This window comes from Natator depressus, chromosome 10 (genome assembly GCF_965152275.1).
Source record: "Natator depressus isolate rNatDep1 chromosome 10, rNatDep2.hap1, whole genome shotgun sequence".
Lineage (NCBI taxonomy): Eukaryota > Metazoa > Chordata > Testudines > Cheloniidae > Natator > Natator depressus.
The window spans coordinates 44,413,063-44,439,334 of record NC_134243.1 but is presented as its reverse complement, the minus strand read 5'-3'; the positions used below and the strand labels follow the sequence as shown (position 1 = coordinate 44,439,334).

The window sequence follows — 26,272 nt, the reverse complement described above, 5'->3', positions numbered from 1 at the left end:
GTTCCAAAACACGCTGAAGTCCAGGTTTCAAAACACGCTGTTAACTCTGGAATTAAGCACGATTTGAAGGGGAAGCTAACAGGTCACTTGCTTTTTCTCATGATGCAGAAGACCAGGGGCCACCAAAGTCTGCCCAACCAAGGGCCATGCTGGCAACCTGCCAGGAGCAAGAAGGCTGAACCCACTTTGAATAAAATGGAGCCACCCTTCTCTTTTAATATGGAGGTTCACCTGCATGAAAACTACAGCTCCCAGCATGCAATGCAGCCGGATCCTTTGGCAAGAAGTACAACAATGCATGCTAGGACCTGTCTTTTCCATAGGCTGCACCTTTGTATTAGAAGAGGAATCTGACCTTGGATGGCATTTGGATCATGAGCCATTCTTGGGTCTGCTTTGTAACACTGGGAGATCCTGAAATGAAAGGCACTACAGAAGTGCAGAATATGGCATTACTGTCTCTCTCCACCTCTGGTTATAAGCAGGCCTTTGACAAGGAACAGCAGATAACTGGAAGCAATTGGAGGTGTGGGGGGAGATAAAGACCAGCACAGTCATTCTGAGAAGACCTTGTCTGCATATGGATCACTAGGCTGCTTTGGGGAGGAAACCACAGCCAAGTCCACACTGATGTCAGCTGGAAGTTTTAACTTACAGCTCCCCTGAAAATCAACTAGTGTTTTACATACACAAACAAAAAAATTAATGCAACTTTCAGCTGAGAAATTCAGCATTAAGTCAGAAAATACAGAGTTAAGGTTAAAAACTCAACCCTGAGTCTGCCTCCCAGGCTTATAACTTTGAAATACAACCTTTCCTGACAGCCCGCGTTCAATTACATCCATACAAAGAGGAATTTCCTACTAAACACCAAATACAGTAACATACAGTCTATACATCCTTCAGACCTGGCCTGATTTCAGAACCAGTCTGCTCTAAGCTTCAGAAAAAGCTTAGTCAGATTATTTTAAAACTCTATGCTTGTTTTTATTACTTTATTTAACGCCAATGTCAAATAGACATTGGGGAGAGAGAGACTTTCTTGCTTAAAGATTGCAACACACATCCCCACCCCCTCATCCCTTCAGTTGAGGTCCAAGAACTCCCAATATATAACCCCAAGAAATCCTCCAGCAAAACAAAGGAAGACCAGTGTTTGACATTGCTGATATTTCTGAGGTAAGAACTAAAGCAGGAGTTAAAAACCCACACATATACCCTACCCCTTCAGGCCTTCTTTATTTATTAGGAAGTAGCAAAAACTGGCACAAAAACTTTTCTTTTAACCCTCAGCAGGTCACTCCACGTTGCCTTTAACCTGAGTTCATGGCAAAGAATTTCCTTTTTTTTAAACAAACAAATAAAAAGTTGCTACTGGGATTTATAGCTCTTTAGATTTGCAATTATTTGGCTTTGATTTCACCTAAGCCCTGGAATTTTTGACCAAAGCCTCCTGTGTACGGAACAAAATACACCTCTCAAGCCTTATCTGGCAATCTGTGTGGCAGAAGACCAGAGTTTTGAATCTCACATGTATTTAACACCTAGCTAAACTTCTTTTAACTACTTGGCACTAACTAATTTCATTCTCCAGCAGAATTTATGCTAATATTGACACAACTGAGCAAGAATCATCCTCATACATGATATTTAGATTTAATCAATTTTACAGCAGATGTTCCAATTAATCAGGCATCAAATATTGAATTAATTATATTATATACTTTATATCTATACAGCACCACCTCAGTAGCCTGGAGGATGGAGGATGAGAGCCAAACAGTATAAAGAACAACAACACTGGGGCAAACATCTGCTCTTAATAAAAGCATCATAAGCTCCAATATCCACAAAGAGGGGCATCCATTTAAAATATCATGTCTGAAAAGTGTTAGTCTTTAAGGTGCCACCGGACTCCTTGTTGTTTAAATGTAACACAGATTACCTGTAGGAGAACAAAGGGGTGAGCCAACCTGGCTAGATTTGACGCTACGGCTCCAAAGAAGTGGAAGGAGAATATTTCAAACCCTGCATTCAGGAGGCCACTATGCTACACCCTTCAGGAGAGCCTAAAAACTCCATCTCTACTCTCGGGAACGTTTCATTTTCTTTCTAAATCAGTTTTTAGCTAAAAGAAGTGCTCCTTCCAAACACTGCCCCCTCTCACCTCTTCCCAAGATTCCCTGCTCCCCTTGTAGTTCTAGTGAAGGCAGCAAAGCACGGAGGGATGTGCCCATTTGCAGAGATGGCTAAGGCCATCTCTCTAGCACTGTCCATTTCCAAAATGCTGTTCAAACTCTAACTGCTTACTGCCCGCAGACCGCTCTGCACTGGTAAATACCATCATGAGTTTACAGCTAGGAAGACATGCAGGCACAGAGGTTAAGTGACATGCCCTCTGTCACATTGCAAGCCAGTGTCAAAACCAGAACAGAAGTCTCTCGGCTGCTGGGACCATGCCTAACCCAACCCAGAGTGCCTCCAAAGCAACCCCGAACTGCATGCAGCTCACTGGCCCTAGTGTCAGGGGAGACACAAGAGACGGTCAACCCCCTCACCTTGTGCAATGCAGGGTGGGATTTGGGGGAACCTCATGCTGGATGCTGCTGCAACATTGACCCTCTCCGCTAACGCTGGCTCACTAGTACCCATTGCAAGACAACTGGTCCTTTCCTGTTGCGATGTGACCTGTGCTTCCCGTGTGCAGATACCCCAAACCACCAGACAAGACACCTAGTGTCAGCTTAGCATTAAACAAGAGAGCCAAGGGTATGCCTGCAACCAAAGTCAGCAGGTACTGTATTAATGGCTCCCTTTTTCAGTGGGAGAGCCACACAGGCTAACTAGCAGTGTGAGCTAGAGGTGGATCCGGCAGACCTAGTACACAGGAGAGCTGTGATCTAACCCCATTCTGACAGTCACTAGCCTGTCACCCTGGAAAAGTCACTTCCCTTCTCAGGCCTCGGTTTTCCTGCCTATCAAACGGAGATGCATGATAGCTCTCAACCTCAGGGTATGGCTACACTGGAAACTTCAAAGTGCTGTTGCAGCAGCACTTTGAGGTGCGAGTGTAGTCACGCGCGAGTGCTGGGAGAGCTCTCTCAGCGCTCCTGGTAATCCACCTCCACGAGGGGATTAGCTCCCAGCGCTCGGAGCCTGTTTACACTCGCGCTTTAAAGCGCTCTGACTTGCTGCGCTCAGGGGGGTCATTTTTCACACCCCTGAGCTAGCAAGTTAGGGTGCTATAAAATGTAAGTGTAGCCAAGCCCTCAGAGGGAGCTGTGAGGATTACTGAGGCCAGTCAGGAGCAAGTGATCATAGACTGCAGGTGACCATACCTCTAGACAACATGGCCTCTGGCAGGGCACTGCCTCCTCATCTGGGAGAAATTATACACTGGCCCCAATGTCCTGCAGTGGATTTTGCCAGACTTTTAAAGACCCTGCCAGTTTATCATGGTAAAGCACTTTAAGAGCAGCCTTGAGGTTCAAAGCCCCAAAGCTGCAATTAAGCTGAAACACAAACTTCCTCTGCCCCCTCGCCCAATCCCCTGCAATGCCTCTAGGCCTTAGGTCAGACAAAGAAACCCCACAGAGAAGCCCAATGACCATGGGTGAAGAGGTTTTCAGGGTGGAGGACTACTGAGCCAGTTTCCTTCCCACAGGGCTTGGTTCTTAAATCCAACACTCAACCCATGCTATGAACTTTTACCATGGCTGTACTCTAAATATTGTGTCTGCACACCTGATGGCTAACACCTTGTGAGCCATCATGGCAACCCTAGCCAGAGGCCTAGGCTTGTATATGGACATCTAGCTGTAACTCTGTTTTTCCATGTAGACCAGTGTCCTCTTGCCATGTCTGTCCTCTGTACCTCATTTGGCTGCTCCTCCTTTATAACTAAGAGAACCAAGAAAATGCCCCCAAGTGCCCTGCCCACATGCTGCCCTGCATGCCCGCCTTCTGAGCACTCTATCCCCACACAAGCACAATGGGGCAGCCCAGAGGTTCTCAACCTTCTTCTCTCTGAGCTCCCCCAACCCCAACATGCTATAAAAATTCCATGGCTCACCTGGGCCACAACAACTGGTTTTCTGCACATCCAGTAGATTAAAAGCCAGGCTCAGTGCTAGGGGGTAGCAAACAGGGCAACTGCCCGGGACCCATGCTACCGGGGGTTCCGCAAAGCTAAGTTGCTCAGGTTTTGGTTTTGGCTTTGGCTTTCTGCCTTGGGTGGCAGGGCTCGGGCTTCAGCTTTCTACTCTGGTCCCCAGTGAGATTAAAGAGGCTATGACTTTTCAGCTTGGAAAAGAGGAGACTAAGGGGGGATATGATAGAGGTATCTAAAATCATGAGTGGTGTGGAGAAAGTGAATAAGGAAAAGTTATTTACTTGTTCCCATATATAAGAACTAGGGGCCACGAAATGAAATTAATGGGCAGCAGGTTTAAAACAAATAAAAGGAAGTTATTCACTCAGCGCAGTGTCAATCTGTGGAACTCCTTGCCAGAGGAAGTTGTGAAGGCTACGACTATAACAGGGTTTAAAAGAGAACTGGATAAATTCATGAAGGTTAAGTCCATTAATGGCTATTAGCCAGGATAGGTAAGAAATGGTGTCCCTAGCCTCTGTTTGTCAGAGGGTGGAGATGGATGGCAGGACAGAGATCACTTGATCATTACCTGTTAGGTTCACTCCCTCTGGAGAACCTGGCATTGGCCACTGTCGGTAGACAGGATACTGGGCTGGATGGACCTTTGGTCTGACCCAGTATGGCCGTTCTTATGTTCTTAACGCCAGCCCTGCTCTCTGGTTTATTTTGGCAGACTCCTTGAAAGCTGCTCGCAGCAAGGGGGCCCCCGACTCCTGGTTGAGAACCACTGGGATAGCCCCCGGGGTACTTTATGTGCGTGCCCTCCAGGCACTCTATCCTCTGCTCAACCACAATGGGATGGATGGCTGCCCAGGTTTTCCCAACACACACTGATACAAGCAGAGTTAGATAGTGTGGTAGGTGCAGACACACAGATACAGCAGTGATGGCACAAAAGCTGCTATGTGAACACAAACTAGACAATGTTAACTTGCAACCTGTTACGGTGACTGACTCTATACTAGAAAAGTTAGTACCCATATTACAGGAACTGCCAGCAATAGTGCAGATGCACTAATGTAAACAGGGTTCAGGCATTGTACTACGGTGTCATGAAAACCTGCTCGCTAAGCTGTCTGTAACATATTTTTAGCTCAAATGCCTTCTACATGGTTACAAAGCCACTGTTAAGAGCTGCATTATGGACTCAGCCTGAACGACACCCAAAAAACAAGCCCCAAATTTGGGCAAGCTCACTCAACTGGGACCAGGCTGTTGTGTATCAGTGAAGTTTTTGATACGCACATATGGGACAAGACTCACTTTTCATTCTCTCTCACACAGACAAAATGTTTGTTAGAAAAACTGAATTGGTGTAAATGCATTGATTTAAAATCAATCTAGTTGCACTGTTTGAAAGAGTCACAAGCCAATGAGAACGGGAAGTGTGATAAATGGGATCAGAGGAGATCCCCAGAATCCCAAGCAAGTGGATGCGGGAAACAAAAGCTCCAGACAGATAATAAAAGACCACATGAAGCCAGTGGGCACAACTGACAGTGCTGAAGCTGGCAATGTTCTGGGAGAAAGAGCTCTCAGTTTTTCCCTGCTCATCTAATGACATCAAGACATCTGGACAAACAAATGCCATAATTTAACGATTCACATACTTTACAGTTCAACTTTGCCCTGGCTGGTATTGGAGCAGGAAGGGGACGAACTGGGTGTAACCGAATGTTCCCACCTTTAATTTATGGGATTCTTCAGGCAAATAGCAAGATTACCATGAAAAACAGCCTTGGCAAGATCTAGGGCTTGCTTCAAGCTGGCTGTGCTCTGAGATTCCAGTTCAGCTCCTGCTGCCTGAGAGAGAGGAGGGGGAAGGAAGACAAAAGGGGTGGGGGAGATGGATCTGGGCAGTGATTATAATAGCTGCAGTAATTAGAGTGTTTCCAAGTGGCTACTGGAGTTGTTCCCCAAGCAGATGACTCCAAAGGAGGTGGGGGAAGGGAGGGCCCAGGATAAAGCAAGCATGCCTCAGTGAGCACTACATTCAGGGAGAAAGCAGCTTGGGGTCAGCACTGGCACTTGCACCACCGCACTGACTGGCGGGAAGGGAAACATGACAGGGGAAGATTATTTCTAACTTCAAAAACTCATCACCAAATTCAGGGAAAATAACTGGACTGATCAAAATGAGTCATGTGACTGGCAAAGTAATGGCTTCCAGCCACGAATCTGCTTTGATCCCAACATCAGGGAGTCAAGTAGCACAGGCCAAGTACAGTGCAGCACAAAAAGCCCCAGACTGCCTTGGGAGTGACCTCTCCACGGCCCTGATGGCCTACCCCTCACAATAGGTCACGGGATTGCCTGTCTGCCTGTCTTGCTCCCAGGCCTTTCAATCTAGCAGACAGGCAGAATTCTAGGCCTCCTTAGGGAGACCACAAATGCGCAGCACTGGCAGCCTCAAATGCTTTAGCAGAAGAGGAAAACGTCTCCAATTCCAAAAATGAAGGGGCTGCCACTTCATCTATTAATGCCCTTAATTCCCCTCATTCAATAACCAATTAGTGCACCTTGGCTAAAGCTAGCAAGGGCTTTATCTGCAGGAGTAGAATGTATATTACCTGCACTCATGATCTCTCTTGTTGTCAAGCATCAGCCCAGGAGCGTTTGGGAGAGGCCAATCAGACTGCAAGGCGAGGTCTACAGACAGGGAGGAACAAATCCGAGTCCAGGGAATACTAGACGACAAAACCCCTTCAGCGATTTTTTTAGGGAGGGATAATAAATAGGTGTATTTTATAGATTAATAAAGCACATTTGAAAAGCCATGATATACATCAGAACCTGGCTAATTCACACTAATGACCCATTAAAAGTGACACAATTTTGTGAATTAGCAAGTACGTAAAGGAATACAATAAAAAGCAAGGATAATGCATCGAAATGTACTTTGCTCATTTATTTTGTTAGCTGTAGTTCCACTTTAATTACTCGTGGTGATACTGCAAATGCTAGGAAAAGTTCTATGTTAGGTTTTGCAAAAATAATGAAATCTTGCTAACAAGAAATTTCACTACAGCATTTGTTACTAAATCTTTGTGGAGAAACCAACAATTCTTGTTCAGATTAGCAAAATTCTACTCTACAGCAGTATTCACAGTAGCACTATGTAATGCCCTATTTTCATTCATTTGAAAGTTTGCAAAGGACTGTTCTTGTAAGACTAAAACTGCCTATTCTTTTTGTCTCATCAGAGAAATAAGATTCTGAGATAGTTTTGCATAAAATCCTTCCATACTCCTAAATTACCCAAGCAGGAAAATATCTCATTTTTAAAAACAAAAAAGATAAACACATTACACACACTCATGCTACACAGGTGGTCAGTTTTCTATAAGAACCACATCGCTGTATGCGCACAAAGACAAAATAACTAAATTACAAAGTTAGAGGTGACAAAAGCACTGTATAAAATGTATTAAAGTTTCCAGCCACTTAACAGCACAGGTGTATTGTCCCAGATAGAAGTAATGTACACCACTGGTTGTACTTAAAATCTGATGTTGCAAAATCGTTCCACATCTCTGCCATGCTGTAGGCAGGGAAGGCACAAAAAGTCCTTTGCGGTTTTTTCCCCCAAATAAAAAAAGGAAATAAAATGCAAAAAACTTAGCAATTTAAAACACAAAAGTCAAGATTCTCAGGAATGAACCTTGACTCATCCACAAATACTATTTTCAAGTATTGCTTAGACCTGGTTGCAGAACATAATATACAGTATATGCATGCAGCTAAGTTAACTTTGCTTTTGGCAACTGAACTTCCTGGCTCCTTTGTGTTCAGATCTGAAACCTTAACGCTGCTTTAGGTTTTTGCAATGTGTACTCCTTTCTGGACATGCAAGCAGCATGATACTTAGATATCTACATTAAATGTGCATAAACATATCAGTAAAACAGGAAGGCCATACATTACAACAGTGGCCTGGTGGTAAAGGAACAAGAGTGGGAATCAGGGCTCCTGATCCTACATGCATCTGTGGGAATAAGAGGAGAGCAGCAGAGGGGAACTTGGCTGCATTTGTAGTAACAAGCTCTTAGGGGCACTAAACATGGGAGTGGAGGAATGGATCAAAGGTTAGGAAAACATCAGTCCGTAACTTCCAGTGAATCCCCAAAGAGATGCCTGAAATCTCCCCTTGACCTGGGAGTTCCCATGTAATCTACAAATTTATAAAGGAAATACTGATCAGCCAAACTAGGGACAACAGCCACACAAAGATTTTCTGTCTAAGGATTTCAGCCGAATACCCTCCACTGCAGCCAAACATTCACCTTGCTCTGCCCCAGGCCTCTGGCACCACCGCTCTGCAGGTCAGCCAAAGCGGGTGCGTCTGTGTGTACAAGCAACTGCTCCCAGCAAAACCCTCACCAGCAGGCCTCACCTCCCTTTGTCACTGAACAGGCATGTGATCTGCGCAGTGTAAACATGTGCCCACAATTTTCTCTGGGCAGGGCTGTTTCTAATGCCAGATAATCCAACCACAATGAGGACAGGGGCATAAAAGCCTTAAAGGAAGCAACTGTGCACACACTCTATGTGTTGCATCCCAGAAACAGTGCACCTGGAACCATAAATACCATCTTATTTACATAACACTCAGTAGCAGAGGGACACAGAGACTTAATACAGTGTATTTAATATTCCTATTACACTAGTGCCCAGAGACGCCAATCAGCATCAGAGACCCATTGTGCTAGGCACTGTGCAAACACACAATGAGACATAGTCCCTGCCCTGAAGAATTTACAGAAATCCTGGCTCAAGTCTGCCAAAGTGCAAGGTCAAAAGAGACATAAATTGGCTCTGCTCCGTCTGGTTCCCTGATTAACATTTGCTCAGAAGCACAGTGGGCAACCCAAAGCCAATGAACACCTGGTGTATCACAGTTACACACAACAACTGAACCCAAAACACACAACTACAGCCCTCATATCACCCCAGGAGACCTGTCTCCGCTCTACACGTAGGGACAGAATCCCATTCTTAGCGGTCACACCTGTATCACTCACCAATGAGTAACACAACGTACAGCTCCACACCAGCCCAACAACAGAGCTCAGTTATTGCAGGGTTGCCCATAAGTAAGTACTTCCTTAGTGGTAGGTTTTCAGGAGGGAGGGGTATTAAAAGGGAAAAGAGCACTGCAGCATACAGAGAATTTGGTCAAAAGCACCTTGGACACTGAAAGCATATTCTTGGGCAAAACTGGACCAAATTAAATTTCATCTATCTCAACAGAGTAACATTAAAATTTCCAGTGTACTGGCTGGACAGCATACTGCAATGTGTTGCTATCACCCCTCGCCCTGAAGAGAGATGCGCATAGAGAGAAGAAATCAGATTCTTAATGAACACTGGCCCTTACCTCTCAAAGTTCATTTATTGCATTCACTTTGTTGCCTGTTTGGGGGCTCTCTCACACAGTGGGATTTCTTAGGCTAGATTACTGGCTGTTTATACTTCACTACTAGGTGTTTCTGCCTAGTCTTTCATAAAAAAATATATTTTTAGGTAGATTAATGATTGAAGAGCAATAAATACATCAAAGACAGAGTGGGTTTCTCCCCGGAGCCAGGAAGTATAGGAAAATGAGTACATCACACACACATATCCAATATTCAGGCTGAGAAGCCTGAGGGGACCTGCTATCTGGTGATCTCACGAGAGGAGTGGTCCCTTTTGCTATATTCACAACTGCTGCTGCCCTTGTCTGGGACATTAATCCACACTGCAGCACAGGCCCCATCTCGCGACACCGCCTGCAAAGAGCAGTGTTTATTTCCTAAATGAATGGAAGAGCAATACGAAGGTGCACATGTGTAAGATAGACATATCTATGCGTGCTCAGATATATATCACGTAAGACTGAATAAAGAGCAGTTCAAATAACAGTCACATAAAGATGTGTATCCAAGATGCAAACAAACAACAGAAAGTATCCAGCTTGGGATATTCCCGACGTGTCCTGGCTAAACTCCAGTCCAGGTCATTACAGCCTGCCTGCTGATTTCCTCTGGTGGTTTTTAACTGATGCAGCATTCTTGTCCTAAACTGTTGGAAAGCAATGTTGTGCAATCCTAAACAGCTGTTTTCCACCCCAGAGGTGGCAGTATTTCAAGGGTGTACATGGGTCACTTCCCACATCTTATACCCAACCACAGAGATTTTGGGAGGCAAATGAATGTCTGAGGATGGAAGAGGGGAGAAAATGGTGAAGCATTACTTTTACAAAAATGCTCTCATTCCGAAGCAGGTAACATTTTGCTTTTAAATCACACTACAAGAAAGCTAATCAATAAATAAGCGGACTGGATTTTCCAAGTACTGTGAGCAAACGAAGAGCTAGAACCATTCAGCATAACCCTGTGCCAGAGTCACTGTACAGAGCATGGAAACAGGTTTACATAAATTCATCCAGATGGGCAAGACTATGGAAGGGAATCTCCTGTTCCCCACAGTGCTCTGTTCCCATTGCAGGGCTGGCCATACAACGGCCAGCTGTGCAGAGCAGATGATTCAGCACAGACACTGTCATCCTTACTCTTCGGGGGGCGGGGAGGAGAAGAAGCATGCCCATGAGATGTTCATTGTCCCTTGCAAAAAAATTGTGTACAATCTCTCAACCCGTGGCAATGGCCTGCCTGGTACAGGGACAAAATGGCCTGCTGGGAGACTCCCCAGAAGGAGCAGAGCCAACTCAAACACAAGACTTGAACCCGTGACCTTCCCTGTGTATACAATGGGCAGGCGAGAGAGCCTGGCTTTATCTCAGGAGCAGCAGTTCTCACCCCTCTGCTTCACTCAGATAAAATCAGACCAATTACTGTGGGCACCCAGCACAGCCAGTTTGTTCCTCACCACAGCCCAAACTGGTGTCACCCAGAGACATGTGCCATTTCTCCTGCAGTCGAGGAATGAAAATAACCCCCACTTGGGAGCCAGCCCCAGAGCAGCCGAGATAAACCCTGCATGGGTTACATTCCAATCCCAACTCTTCCTCTAACCAGGAACCATGCTCCCTTTGGGGCCCTGCCCCATTCCAGAAAAAGAGAGAAGACAACTGAAGTCAAACAGATTCACCCTCTCAGTCCAATTCTAGGCACCTACCACTCACAGCATTCCCCTGCCCACTTCCAGATGGAGGCCATGCAGGGCAAGCTGGTCCTGTGGCCCAGCACGCTCTTGGAGGGGGCTTCAGAACAACAGCACCAGGGCGCCAAGGATAGTTACTAGCACTTCTCTGAACAGCCTAGCAGTGATAGCAGAGGATCAAGGAACGCGATCAAACCTGCCTTTAATTAAAGGTAGTTAAGGTGATCTGAAGTGCCTTGCCTAAGATTGTGACCCATAGATGCCACTGCCTCTGGCGCCCATGAGAGACAGTGTTCGGAGAGGTTTCAGAGTAGCAGCCGTGTATCCGCAAAAAGAAAAGGAGGACTTGTGGCACCTTAGAGACTAATGCATTTATTTGAGCATAAGCTTTTGTGAGCTACAGCTCACTTCATCGGATGCATTCAGTGGAAAATACAGTGGGGAGATTTATGGAAAGATTTCTTCCCACATTGACTGTTTGCATTTCAGTGAAGAGTCTCTTGGAGGATTTAATTCTCTGTGATCTGTGCTGAGAAAATCCCCCAGGAGGGCTTTGTCCTTTTACCCTCTACGAGCCCAACACTGGGGACCTGAAACTGCTGTGGGCTGCTGCCTGTCTCTTTCTCACACACCCCTACAACACACACACACACATATGCGGGTCAGATGTTCTTCCTCCTTGTCAGGCACAAGCCCAAGGGGAGAGAAGGAAATCAGTCATCAGAAAGCACAGTGATCGAACCCACATTGCAAATAAAGGAAATGTAGAAAGCCACGGTGCCAGCACAATGCCCGGAGACTAGGAAGGAGCCTGCCGGGAGACAGCTTGGCATAGGACACCACAAACCTCCCCAAGGGACACTTCACTTGTTTCCCCAAGTTCTTAATTCCTGTCAGCGTGAGGAGAGGGGTGAAGAACATGGGTGAGGAAGGGAACACTAACCCCGCTGCGGCCTGACTGCTGTGATTTGAGATCACTCTCCCAACCAACCTGCCACTTGTGTCTGCCCTCATCCCTTCCCGGTTCCCCTAAGCCACCTGCTCCAGCCTCCTCTCCAGCCCAAGCGACCACATGCCTAACACTTGGTGCTGAAAATCCCATGCCCCATATCCAGCCAGGACACGGCACCCAGCCTCTAGCTAAAGATCTGTCCTTGTGCCTCCTCCCTGTCTGCCCTGGTCCTGCCCCACATCACCCGCCTCTGTGACCCTCAGACCCTAGCACCCCATTACATCCGCAGCACAGCGCACCCCTGTGATCCCGCAGGCCCCGATGCCCCCAGCCCAACCACCAAGACCACACTGAGACCTGCAAGCAACAACAAACACAAGGGGAGAGAGGTCCTAAGCCCCCTCTGCCCCCCCCCGCCCCCAAGGGGGGTATACTCGGGGAGAGGGGGGTCACGGTCCCGGCCCCCCCCCCGCCCGCCGACTCACCGGGGAAGAGGGGGGTCACGCTCCCGGCCCCCCCCCCGCCCGCCGACTCACCGGGGGAGAGGGGGGTCACGCTCCCGGCCCCCCCCCCGCCCGCCGACTCACCGGGGGAGAGGGGGGTCACGCTCCCGGCCCCCCCCCCGCCCGCCCGCCCGCCCGCCCGCCGACTCACCGGGGGAGAGGGGGGTCACGCTCCCGGCCCCCCGCCCGCCCGCCGACTCACCGGGGGAGAGGGGGGTCACGCTCCCGGCCCCCCCCCCGCCCGCCCGCCGACTCACCGGGGGAGAGGGGGGTCACGCTCCCGGCCCCCCCCCCGCCCGCCCGCCGACTCACCGGGGGAGAGGGGGGTCACGCTCCCGGCCCCCCCCCCGCCCGCCCGCCGACTCACCGGGGGAGAGGGGGGTCACGCTCCCGGCCCCCCCCCCCGCCCGCCCGCCCGCCGACTCACCGGGGGAGAGGGGGGTCACGCTCCCGGCCCCCCCCCCCCCGCCCGCCGACTCACCGGGGGAGAGGGGGGTCACGCTCCCCGCCCTCCCCCCCGCCCGCCGACTCACCGGGGGAGAGGGGGGTCACGCTCCCCGCCCCCCCCCCCGCCCGCCGACTCACCGGGGGAGAGGGGGGTCACGCTCCCGGCCCCCCCCCCGCCCGCCGACTCACCGGGGGAGAGGGGGGTCACGCTCCCGGCCCCCCCCCCCGCCCGCCCGCCGACTCACCGGGGGGGAGGGGGTCACGCTCCGCCCCCCCCCGCCGACTCACCGGGGGGGAGGGGGTCACCCTCCGGGCGCCAGGCCCCGCGGCCGATCCCGGACTCACCCGGCTCCGGTCCCGTCCCGGGCGCTCCCCTAAGTCTCCTCCATGGAGCCGCCGGGCTCCCAGCGCCGCTGGCTACGGGCCCGGGGCCGCCGCCATCCCGCCGCGCCGCGCTCAGTGCAGGCCGCTCCGCGCCTCCGGCCGGGGGCTCTCAGCGGCCGCCGCGCTCCGGGCTCTGCTCAGCGCGCACGGGGCGGGGGACCCGGAGCGCGGAGTCCGGATCCGGAGCCGCCGTGACTCACTGAGCCGGGCGGAGCGAAAACCCGGCGCGCGGGATCCCCGCGCAGACAGACCGCCGGAGGCGCGGGCTCCCGCCTTCGGGCGCAGGCGGGGAGCACGGAGGCAGACTAGGACGAGGAGCCCCAGAGGGGCAAACCCAGAACACTGACCCAGACTGGGATCCGCCCCAGAGATCGGGATCCCACAGGACAGGGGAGAGGGAAACCCAGAGCACATGGAGCCAAACCCTGGGAGACAGGTAGAGGTACAAACCCTCTGACAAGCATGAACCTCAGCAAGAAGGGCACCAGAGAGTCCACACAGACATGGGGGACGCCGCTGCTGAGCTGGAAAGGGAAATCCAGACCAGGGGCATAGTCACCGGTGGGCTGGCCCATGCACTTAGCATCCAGGCCCACCCAAATCTGAGCAGGGTGTAGTGCTGCCACAGCAGCCAGGCTGGAGTGTCAGTCGGACACTGAACTCCAGGAGGGAGCTATGCACCCGCCTTTCAGAAAACTGTGCTCCGGCAGCTCTGCCTTGCCATTTTCTGAGCCACCCTATGCACGAGCCCAGCTTGGCAGGTGAAGCCCTGTGTCTGGGGGCACCAGGGCTAGGAAGAGGGCGTGGCATCGGGGGAAAAGCTAAGCTAGCACAGTCTGGCATTGCCCGTCCACCCGAAAGTCATGGCCCACCCAAATTTCCACTCCTAGCTACACCACTGATTCAGACCAAGCCAAGAAAACTATGACAGGGTGGAAAGGCTGGGGTCTGGTGGAAAAGGCGAGCCGAGAGACCCCCCACATTCAAGTCCCAATTTAGCTTCACAGTTCTTGTGTGATCTGGAGCAAGTTACTTAGGGCAGGTCTACACTAGCACTTACTTCAATATAACTTAAGTCAATCAGGAGTGTGGAAAAGCCATCACCCTGAGTTACATAAATTACACCCACCTAAGTGCCTGTGTGGACAGTGCTATAACGGCGGGAGAGCATCAGAGCTACTCAGGGAGGTGGAGTAATCATGCCTACAGGAGAGCTCTCTCTCCCGTTGCCATAGAGCATTTGCATTAGCAGTGCCGCTGTAACGATTCTAGTGTATACCTATCCTTAATCTACACTTAATCTAAATAACAAGAAGTTCTCTGAAGGAAATCAGCATCTCCAGTCCATTAGAATTAGTTGAAGGACTCAACAAAGCAGAGGATACAGAAGAGCTAGTGGATCTTATTTGGACTTCCGAGAAGCTTCTGATAGAGTTCCTCAGAAGAGGCTATTAAGGAAATTAAGTAGTCCTGGGGAAGCAGTGTAGTTCTGTCACAGATTGTAAACTGATTACAAGAGAGAACAAAGAAGAACAAAGCGATCTTTATGCAGGTGATTCACAAATCACTACTCAGGACCTGCCTCCCTTCATCCAAACCAAAATCATGGTCTGTCTCCTTTTCATAACACAAGAACTAGAGATCACCAAATGAAATTAACAGACAGCAGGTTTAAAACAAACAAAAGGAAGTATTTCTTCACACAACAGACAGTCAACCTGTGGAACTCTTTGCCAAAGGATGTTGTAAAGGCCAAGACTATAACAGTTCTCAAAAAAGAACTAGATAAATTCATAGAAAATAGGTCCATCAATAGCTATTAACCAGGATGGGCAGAGATGGTGTCCCTAGCCTCTGTTTGCCAGAAGCTGGGGATGGATGACAGGGAATGGATCACTTGAAGATTACCTGTTCTGTTCATTCCTTCTGGAGCACCTGGCACTGGCCACTGTGCTGAGCTAGATGGACCTTTGGTCTGACCCAGTGTGGCCGCTCTTGTTCTTATGTCTTTTCCACATGAATATCCAGTCACCCACTGAAACTTAATGTGGCCAGAACCAATCTCCTGATCTTCCTCTAAACCCACCCATCCTCTGTGTCATCCACCATCCTCCATGTCACTCAGGATGCTTCATCTTTGACTCATCCATTTCTTTTGACCCACGCATCCAGGCCATGTTTAAACCATGCTGCTTCTTCCAGCGTAACATCACCAAGATCCAACCTTTCCTCTGTGCCCATTCTGCCAAAATCCTTGGCCAAGCTCTGATCATCTTGGGTATTGCAGCTCCTTGTTCCAGACTCATCTAAGTACTCCCAGTTCGCCCCCATAAAGTTCATTCTAAATGCTACCACCAAGATAATCTTTCTAGTCCATTGCCTTGACTGTGTCACTCCCTCTTCATGTTATCTCTCAGTTTGGCCCTTGCTTTTGAAGCCCTTCTCAATTTAGCCCCCAAAAATTCAAACTGAAAATACAATGCAAATTTTTAGCAGTGACTGAGAGTAATTAAGCATTGGAGCAGATTATACATTATCTAGGAATGTAGTGGTGATGTAGTAAATTCTAGGAATATAGTCAATTCTCCATCACTTGAAGTCTTTAAATCAAATAATATATAAGATTTTTCATCCATAGAACTCAAAGCACATAACAAAGGAAGTCAGTATCATTTTACAGATGGGGAAACTGAGGCATGGAGAGTTGAAGTGACTTGTCCAAAGTACCTCAGCAGCAGATCCAGGCATAACACCCAGGTCTCCTATGTCCAACTTCTATTCTCTAGTTACTAGGCAGCATTGTCTCCCTCAAAATTGGGAGTCTTTCTGAAACACATGCTCTAGTTCAACCACAGATTATTTGTCTTGCTGCAGGAATTAGTGGTGACATTCTCTGTGTCAGAAATCATAACAGGGATCATCATGCCTATTTGTCAGAGCCGTGCCAGTTGGTCCTAGTGGTCAGAGCCAGGAGTCCAGAGCAGGGTTGGAGCGAGGTCTGAGTGAGAGCAAGGCTGGAACAGGACTAGGAACCGGGCAAGAGCAAGACCAGAGCAGGCTAAGGCTTGGGGCATCTGTTACCACGATCAGGCTAGAGAGAATTCCAAAAGCTAGAGTTACATTAAGCGGAGTGAGCTACTCCTGTGAGGCTTAAATACCTGCCCTGAAAATCACCAGACCAGTTCCTGGTTTGTGGATTGGCTGTAGCACAGGAGTGACTTATCACTTTACATTCTGGCTGCATAATGCAAGATCAGGAGTGGGCAAACTTTTTGGCCCAAGGGGCACATCTGGGTGGGGAAATTGCATGCAGGGCCATGAATGTAGGGCTGGGGCAGGAGATTGGAGTGTGGGGTATGGGAGGGGGTGCGGTGTGCAGGAAGGGGCTCAGGGCAAGGGGTTGGGGCAGAGGAGGGGTGCAGAGTGCGGGAGGGGGCTTGAGGCAGGGGGTTGGGGTGCAGGAAGGGTGCGGGGTGCAGCAGGGCGCTCAGGGCAGCGCGTTGGGCTGCAGGAGGGGTGCGGGGTGCAGCAGGGGGCTCAGGGCAGGGGTTTGGGGTGCAGGAGGGGTGTGGGGTGTAGCAGGGGGCTCAGGGCAGGGGGTTGGGGTGCAGGAGAGGTGTGGCAGGCAGCTCAGGGCAGGGGGTGGGGTGTGGGGTGCAGGAGGGGTTCAGGGTGCAGACTCCAGCCCAACACCGCTTACCTGGAGCAGCTCCAGGGTGGCAGCGGCACGCACAGGGGCCAGGGCAGGCAGGGAGCCTGCCCTGGCCCCAGTCTGCTCCTGGAAGCAGCCAGCACCACGTCCCTGCGGCCCCTGGGAGACGGGGGGCAGAAGGCTTCCCCACTGCCCTCGCCTGTGGGTACCTCCCCCGAAGCTCCCTTTGGCCGTGGTGGGGAGCTGTGGGGGGCAGTGCCTGCCGGCAAGGGCAGCACACAGAGCTCTCTGTCTCCCCCCACACACACACACACTCCAGGGGCCGCAGGGACATGGTGCCAACTGCTTCTAGGAATGGTGCAGGGCCTGTGGGGCCACAGGGGGCCTGCGGGGCCACAAAGCCCTGATGGGCCGGATCCAGCCCATGGGCTGTAGTTTGCCCACCCCTGTGCAAGATGCCAGATTAGATGGTTATAATGATCCCTTCTGGCCTTAAAACCTCTTAATGTAATTTGATGGCATGTACTCACTTTCACTAGTTTTCAGTTCTGCTCACCCTATCTCAAAATTATAAATATGGCAGAAATGTAAAGAGCTTGGGGTAGGCAACAACACTGATGACACACGAAAAGATGTCCCCTATGTGAAAAAAAACAGAAAGGTTAGGACTATTTTGATGGGAGAAGATAAATAAGAAGTGAAATTATAGTTGCCCATAAAATGATGACTAGAGAAGGCAAACGGGGCACTTCCATTTATCTTTTCTCATAATACAAGAACTAAGATAAATTCAATTAAGTGAAGAGGCAAAAATTTAAGACTGTTAAGGGGAAAGACATTTTTTACACAACACAAATAATCTGTGGAACTTACTGCCACAGTAAGACAAAGAGCTTGGCAAGATCAAAAACAAATTAGACACTTATATGGCTAGTGAGAACATTCAAAGTCAGTTTGGATGGGATCAAATATTATAAGGGATATAAACCTTCCTGTTTAGAGCCTAAGCCAACTAGGGGCTGAAGGGCTTAGTAGCTTTTTCCTTATGAGTGGACTATTCTCCAATTACACATTACAAGGATTTTGACACCTTTCCCAGGAGCAGCTGGTATTGGATGCTGTCAGAGACCAGAACACCAGACTCCATGGACCCTGGTCTGAACTAGTATGGCCATTCCTATTACATTAGCCACATACATAGAGTGAAAACTCCAATCATGGAGCCAGCATGATCAGCACACAGCACATGGAAGAGGTGTGCCCTGTCCATGGATTGGGAATCCTGGCACCAGGAGAGGGGAAGTTCCAGAGCACAAAGTCCAGTGGCAGGCTCCCAAGCCACCTGCTGCATAGGGATACCAGAGTATCTGTGAGGCCCTGCTCAGCAGCATACAACTGCCTCACCCTAGTATGTGCTTCCTCATGGGTTACTATGATGCCATGTGCACCCACACACAAGGCAAAGCAGGTTAAAATCCATCAATTAACCTTATATGGTGCACCTGGAGGAGAGCCAAGGATCAATACAGCCTAATGAAAAAAGAAGTTCAGCTGGGTAGAGCAGGTTGGGCCTGTATAAAGGGATGAAGCTGAGACCAGAAGGGGGCTACCAAAAGGTGGGTAAAAGAGTTGGGTGGAAAGGAAAGTTTGGAAATAATTAAAATCCTTAGTCATGGGAAATGAAATGACACTATAGCTGGATAGTTGTCTCTCCAGTTGTGGATTTGGAATTATACAATAAAACAAAGGGAAGAGCAGGACCATCAAACAGGACAGCTAAGATTTATGAGTTTATAAATGGCAAATCTATAATGACCGCTCTAGCAAGGCTAACACAGGTAGAGTGGGACTGGCCTTTCATCTCTCTATCTGGAATTAAGAGATCTATGAAACTGTCTGGTTTTGTGGCCATTCTGACAGCTGACTTGATGGGTATATTGTTGGCATTGACCTGCATAAGGAAAGTAAGCCCAACTACGACTGCCATCCTATCTGACTCTTTATCAGGTATAATGATGATTAGAAAGGGCACCTCAGAAAGCAGGAATGACTTAGTCAATGAAATATAGTAGTTAACTACAGAGAGAGTACAATTAGGTATACATATAGTAATAGTGTGGATTCTGGTGCATGCCAGGATACCAGGCAATGAAATGGCTGATATAGCAGCAAAAAAATGCCTTAAAAAATGAGGAAGCTGCTATAAAGGTCCTATCAAGTAAACAGGACTTCAAAGGTTTGGTTAAGAGAGAATCTAAGATGGAATGGCAAGAACTATGGACCAAAGAGAAAAAAGGACAAAGTCTACGAAATATGTCTTACACTTGAGCATAGTGGTACACTTAATAGAAGAAGCGAAGTAACTCTATTTAGAGGGCTAACAGGTCACTGTGACCTGAATGGTAACTAGTATTTACTAAACAAACACAAATATGGGTTGTGATATACATGCAAATCCAAGAAGCAGTTGAGCATCTGCTGTTGCAATGCAGGGAGAATTACAACACAGAAAGGACTCTTTATGAAGAACTGAGACTACTCAAGGTGAAAGGACAGTGTCTGAAAGGGTTGGTGAGGGCACCGCGGAAGTGGGGTAGCATTAAGAAAGCATTAGTGCACTTTATTCTCACACCCAGCCTTCAAATAGATTTTTTTTGCTTATGTGAACAGTCTGGCAAGTTTCAGAGTAACAGCCGTGTTAGTCTGTATTCGCAAAAAGAAAAGGAGTACTAGTGGCACCTTAGAGACTAACCAATTTATTTGAGCATAAGCTTTCGTGAGCTACAGCTCACTTCATCGGATGCATACTGTGGAAAGTGTAGAAGATCTTATTATATACACAGACACCATGAAAAAATACCTCCTCCCACCCCACTCTCCTGCTGGTAATAGCTTATCCAAAGTGACCACTCTCCTTACATTGTGTATGATAATCAAGGTGGGCCATTTCCAGCACAAATCCAGGGTTTAACAAGAACGTCTTGGGGGGGGGGGTAGGAAAAAACAAGGGGAAATAGGCTACCTTGCATAATGACTAAGCCACTCCCAGTCTCTATTCAAGCCTAAGTTAATTGTATCCAATTTGCAAATGAATTCCAATTCAGCAGTTTCTCGCTGGAGTCTGGATTTGAAGTTTTTTTGTTGTAAAATGGCGACTTTCATGTCTGTAATCGCGTGACCAGAGAGATTGAAGTGTTCTCCGACTGGTTTATGAATGTTATAATTCTTGACATCTGATTTCTGTCCATTTACTCTTTTACGTAGAGACTGTCCAGTTTGACCAATGTACATGGCAGAGGGGCATTGCTGGCACATGATGGCATATGTCACACTGGTGGATGTGCAGGTGAACGAGCCTCTGATAGTGTGGCTGATGTGATTAGGCCCTGTGATGGTGTCCCCTGAATAGATATGTGGGCACAGTTGGCAACGGGCTTTGTTGCAAGGATAGGTTCCTGGGTTAGTGGTTCTGTTGTGTGGTATGTGGTTGCTGGTGAGTATTTGCTTCAGGTTGGGGGGCTGTCTGTAGGCAAGGACTGGCCTGTCTCCCAAGATTTGTGAGAGTGTTGGGTCATCCTTCAGGATAGGTTGTAGATCCTTAATAATGCGTTGGAGGGGTTTTAGTTGGGGGCTGAAGGTGACAGCTAGTGGCGTTCTGTTATTTTCTTTGTTAGGCCTGTCCTGTAGTAGGTGACTTCTGGGAACTCTTCTGGCTCTATCAATCTGTTTCTTCACTTCCGCAGGTGGGTACTGTAGTTGTAAGAACGCTTGATAGAGATCTTGTAGGTGTCTGTCTCTGTCTGAGGGGTTGGAGCAAATGCGGTTGTATCGCAGAGCTTGGCTGTAGACGATGGATCGTGTGGTGTGGTCAGGGTGAAAGCTGGAGGCATGTAGGTAGGAATAGCGGTCAGTAGGTTTCCGGTATAGGGTGGTGTTTATGTGACCATCGTTTATTAGCACTGTAGTGTCCAGGAAGTGGATCTCTTGTGTGGACTGGACCAGGCTGAGGTTGATGGTGGGATGGAAATTGTTGAAATCATGGTGGAATTCCTCAAGGGCTTCTTTTCCATGGGTCCAGATGATGAAGATGTCATCAATATAGCGCAAGTAGAGTAGGGGCGTTAGGGGACGAGAGCTGAGGAAGCGTTGTTCTAAATCAGCCATAAAAATGTTGGCATACTGTGGGGCCATGCGGGTACCCATAGCAGTGCCGCTGATCTGAAGGTATACATTGTCCCCAAATGTAAAATAGTTATGGGTAAGGACAAAGTCACAAAGTTCAGCCACCAGGTTAGCCGTGACATTATCAGGGATAGTGTTCTTGACGGCTTGTAGTCCATCTTTGTGTGGAATGTTGATGTAGAGGGCTTCTACATCCATAGTGGCCAGGATGGTGTTATCAGGAAGATCACCGATGGATTGTAGTTTCCTCAGGAAGTCAGTGGTGTCTCGAAGATAGCTGGGAGTGCTGGTAGTGTAGGGCCTGAGGAGGGAGTCTACATAGCCAGACAATCCTGCTGTTAGGGTGCCGATGCCTGAGATGATGGGGCGCCCAGGATTTCCAGGTTTATGGATCTTGGGTAATAGATAGAATATCCCAGGTCGGGGTTCCAGGGGTGTGTCTGTGCGGATTTGATCTTGTGCTTTTTCAGGGAGTTTCTTGAGCAAATGCTGTAGTTGCTTTTGGTAACTCTCAGTGGGATCAGAGGGTAATGGCTTGTAGAAAGTGGTGTTGGAGAGCTGCCGAGCAGCCTCTTGTTCGTATTCCGACCTATTCATGATGACAACAGCACCTCCTTTGTCAGCCTTTTTGATTATGATGTCAGAGTTGTTTCTGAGGCTGTGGATGGCATTGTGTTCCGCACGGCTGAGGTTATGGGGCAAGTGATGCTGCTTTTCCACAATTTCAGCCCGTGCACGTCAGCGGAAGCACTCTCTGTAGAAGTCCAGTCTGCTGTTTCCAGTCTCCTCCTTCAGGAGGAGTCCACCTAGAATCCTTCTTTCTGTAGTGATGGTAGGGAGGTCTCTGTGGATTAGTATGTTGTTCAGAGGTATGTTGGAAATATTCCTTGAGTTGGAGACGTCGAAAATAGGATTCCAGGTCACCACAGAACTGTATATCACTCTGGCAAGTGGTGGTCATAGCTTTACATGCTAAGACTGCTGTGCCATAAAATGACTGGCAAAGAAAGGAGGGAGCTACAGGGGAAGTATCCTGCAGTCACTCCCTGGGAGGAGACAGGTTTGTTGGGGGTTACAGAGTTTGGAAGGAGTCAAAGAAGGAAGGTAGGCTACAGTTAGTCCATGGGAGGAAGGCGTTTGGACTGGTAAACCCAGAGTGCAGAAGATAGAGAAAGGAAATAGGAATGAGTCCAGGGAAATAGCGAAGGGTCTGGGAGCAAGCAGTCCACGGTTGCTGGACACAGGGTCCTGGGCTGGAACCCGCAGTAGTGCGCAGACCCAGGTTCCCTACCAGCCACTGGGAAAGTGGCGCAGGACCTGGACTTGGCCCAGAAAACTGCCTGGAAGAGCATGTGGACAACAGATCCAGTGGGACTCTGATACCCCAGAGGAGGAGGATTGTAGAGCAATCTGGCTGGAGCACTGAGAGTCCTGGAGAGTGAAGGGGGACAGCCTGAAAGGGGTGTCAGGCCTGAAAGAAGCTAATCCCAGATATGGCCACTAGCAGGTGCCCTCACAGGGGGTGAAGACCCTTAGAGAAACCTGTTAGACGGAGGTCCCCAGCAGCAGCTACAGGAGGGGTGGGCTAACTATGGCCTGTGGGCCTGATCCAGCCTGCAGGATTACCACCCCATGATGCTGTGGGCCCCATGCTGCTCCCGGAAGCAGCGGGCACTGCGTCCCCTGTGGGAGGGTGGGCAGAGCGCTCTACGCACTGCCCTCGCCTGCAGGCACCGCCCCCCACAGCTCTCATTGGCCAGGAACGGGGAACCGCGGCCAATGAGAGCTCCAGGGGAGGTACCCACAGGCAAGGGCAGCGCACGGAGCACTCTGCCCCCGCGACCCGGGGCGGCAGGGACGTGATGTGTGCCGCTGCCACCCTGGAGCCATTCCAGGTAAGCGGTGTCTGACCAGAGCCCGCACCTTGAACCCCTCCTTCATCCCGCACCCCAAATCCCTGCCCTGAGCTCCCTGCCGTACCCCTCCTGCACCCCAACCTCCTGCCCCGAGCCCCCTCCTGCACTCCTCCCTGCACCCCTGACCTGAGCCCCCTCCCGCACTCTGCACCCCCTTCTGCACTCCAACCCCCTTCCCTGTGCCCCCTCCTACACTCCGCACCCCTGCTCTGCCCCAACCCCTTGTCCTGAGCCTCTTCTTGCACACTGCACCCCCTCCCACACCCCACACTCCCTCCCGCACCTCAATCTCCTACCCAGCCCTACATTCATGGCCCTGCATGCAATTTCCCCACCCAGATGTGACCCTCGGGCCAAAAAGTTTGCCCACCCATGAGCTACAGCATCACCTGCGAGCCTCCTTAACAAGCTAAGGGTGATTGGGCTCCTCCCCTCACTATGGACTGGGGGCTGCTGGAATCCAACCCCCATCCCTGAGGACTATGCAGAGTCGGGGGAGGAGAATCCCAGGGGCTGATTGGTGGAAAGGCCTGAGGAAGGGAAGGGGCCAGCCCAGAGAGTCCCGCCCTGGGGTCTGCCCCCTGAGTGCCCCACTTTGGGCACTGGTTCCACTATGGCTGGCAGAGCTGTGCACCTGGCCTGGCTCCCCAGGTGCTGCGCTTGCATGATCTCGTGCCAGCAGAGAGCTGGTGCAGGGCGTTGCCAGGCCTGGGGGAGAAGGGAGTGTTGCACACAGCCTACCTGTGCGCCCTGGAGCATGGGCACTCATGGCCTGGCACAAAGGTGAAAACCTGGTGAGCGAATCCCTCCCGAAGTCAGCAGGCCTTTGTCCCAGGAAGGGCCTTACTCTGCCCAGGCTGAAGAGCAGTGTATGGAGAGAGAACTGCCGTGCTAGGTTCAGGACTCAGCCGCCCACCCAGGGAGAATCCCTGCAGCTCAGCACACTGGCGGCCTTCGAAGGGCTGCAGTATTCAGAGCCTAGCGCAGTGCAACCTGTGCACAGAAAGAGCCAGACTCGGAGCCTGGAGTTTTACGCTGGGGATCTGGAGCTGCCAGCCTGAAGACAGACAGACAAAATGTGGTGCTGGGGTGGTCATATTAGGGGATCATGCTCTTCCCAGCCTGTATCAGCATAGCTCATTGCATACCCAGGGGCTCCTTGCAGCCCTCCATTCCCCAAAAACTCACTGTAAGCCACACTACTAGCCTCCTCTATTTCAGGGACTCCCTGCAGCTCTCCCCAGTATCCCCACTGCCGGACATTGTGTCTGCCCCATTCTCCACTCTCATACCAGGGTCCTCTGTTCTCCCCCCATACCAGCATCTCTGTGTACACCCTCATTCTTATTTCCCCACGCCCTCCTCCTCTTCAGTGGCCTGGCCCCTCCCTGCCCCATTCTAGTGTCTTCCATTCTGCCCCTCATGGCAGGAGCTCTTTGTCCCCCATTTACCCGCAGCAGGGGCTGTATGCAAATCCTCTTTGCCCCCTTCCCCCCATTCCCACCTCCCCCCAGGCAAGAGGCTCTGTGTGCCCACCTTCCCCCTGTACCAGAGTCCCTCAATCTCTTCCCTCCCCCATACTGGGAATTCTGTGTCCCTACCCCCCACCCCCATACCAGGGTCCTCCATTCTCTCCTCACATTCCAGGGGCTGTGGACGCTCCCCCGTTCCCCTTTCTCCCTCCCTGCCATTGCTCTTCTATCTGTTTGGGAGGAAAGTCAGTCAGGGTGTCAATATGTTAAGCTAGTGGGAGGATAAGCAGAGCTGAGCAAGAGTATTGTTGTGGTGGTGTTAATGGTTCTTTGATCTATAGCCAATTGCAGAGATAGTAAAGTCTGTGGTTGCGCAGTGTCTCCGTTCCTCCTCCATTTCCCCCCTTTCAGTTTTCCGCTTTCCCCCCCAAATCAATTGAGTTCTGACCATTGATGCCTCGAACATTTCCTGAAATTTTGGAATTGATTGGATGCAGTGTTCAAATGTTATTGCATCACAGACAGAGAAATGCTGTCAGGTTGAATGTAAGGACTTTAGAAACTCGGCCAACTAGGATTAGAGTTGCCTCTGCAGGGGAAGGAGGGCAATAATGGGGTCTCGGTTCACTCAGAAATGAGCAAAGCATGCTGAACCCCCAGTTAGCACAGCTCTGCCTGCCAGCAGAGAAGGACATCCCAGCACCTGAACCTAGAACCACTTGCCTGCAGAGAGAGATAGGGAAAGCCAGAAAGAGAAGCAGACAGTAAATTGGGACCCGTTCACCTGCACAGAGAGGCACAAATTCTAGAAATCCAAAGCCTGCATTAGAATCCAGCCACCTGGACAGAGAAGGAAACCCTGGAGCATGATACTGGAATTGGAGCCTCCTGCTTCCATTTAAGAAAAGACAAACCAAATCCAGTCATCATAGCTCAGTGCCAGAATCAGTCTCTGTCAGCCAACGCCTGGGAGAAGATGCTCAGATACCAGGGTGATGGGCTAATCCAGAGATGCCACACGTACAGAGCAGATCCTAACTCAGGACCTGTGTGCCCCTTGGTTGCTGCTGAATTGTTTTCCCTCCCCTGCATGGGGAAACGAGGCTGTTGAACGGGGCTCACAATGCTCGTCATGTTTTACTTCCCTGCAAATGGACACAGACCCTGATCCAGATACTAGACTCCTTTCTCTAGGTTTCACCCCTCTGAGCTGGTGGTGGGCTCCTCTGGATCCTAGGGATCCACACAGAGGATAAAGGACCTGCTGCTACTGCTATCAACTATGTAGTTCAAGGAGTAGAGGCCTGAGGGTGTTGGTACTGCAGGGCTGGGGTTCTTAGCCTAGCTCCCCCTCATGTAGTATTTCCACCATGGCTGAGGCAGGTTTCATGCTAATTTCACTGGCAACAAGAAATCGCTTAAAATACCCACCGCAGTGATGGTGCTGCTGTGATCTAACCTGGCTGCTGTATTCTCTGCCTGCCTGCAACTGCTTCCTGACTCTGTC

The 26,272-nt window shown here is 49.9% G+C and overlaps 1 protein-coding gene across 1 annotated transcript in view; it reads right to left on the bottom strand.

The window, feature by feature from the left end:
- The window catches only part of ZNF609 (zinc finger protein 609), a 118,708-nt gene extending 105,075 nt beyond the window's left edge, over positions 1-13,633 (bottom strand). The window contains exon 1 of the mRNA XM_074965947.1: positions 13,505-13,633. The gene's annotated coding sequence lies outside the window, so the exon portion shown is untranslated. The remainder of the gene's footprint in view (positions 1-13,504) is intronic.
- Positions 13,634-26,272: the final 12,639 nt, after the last annotated feature.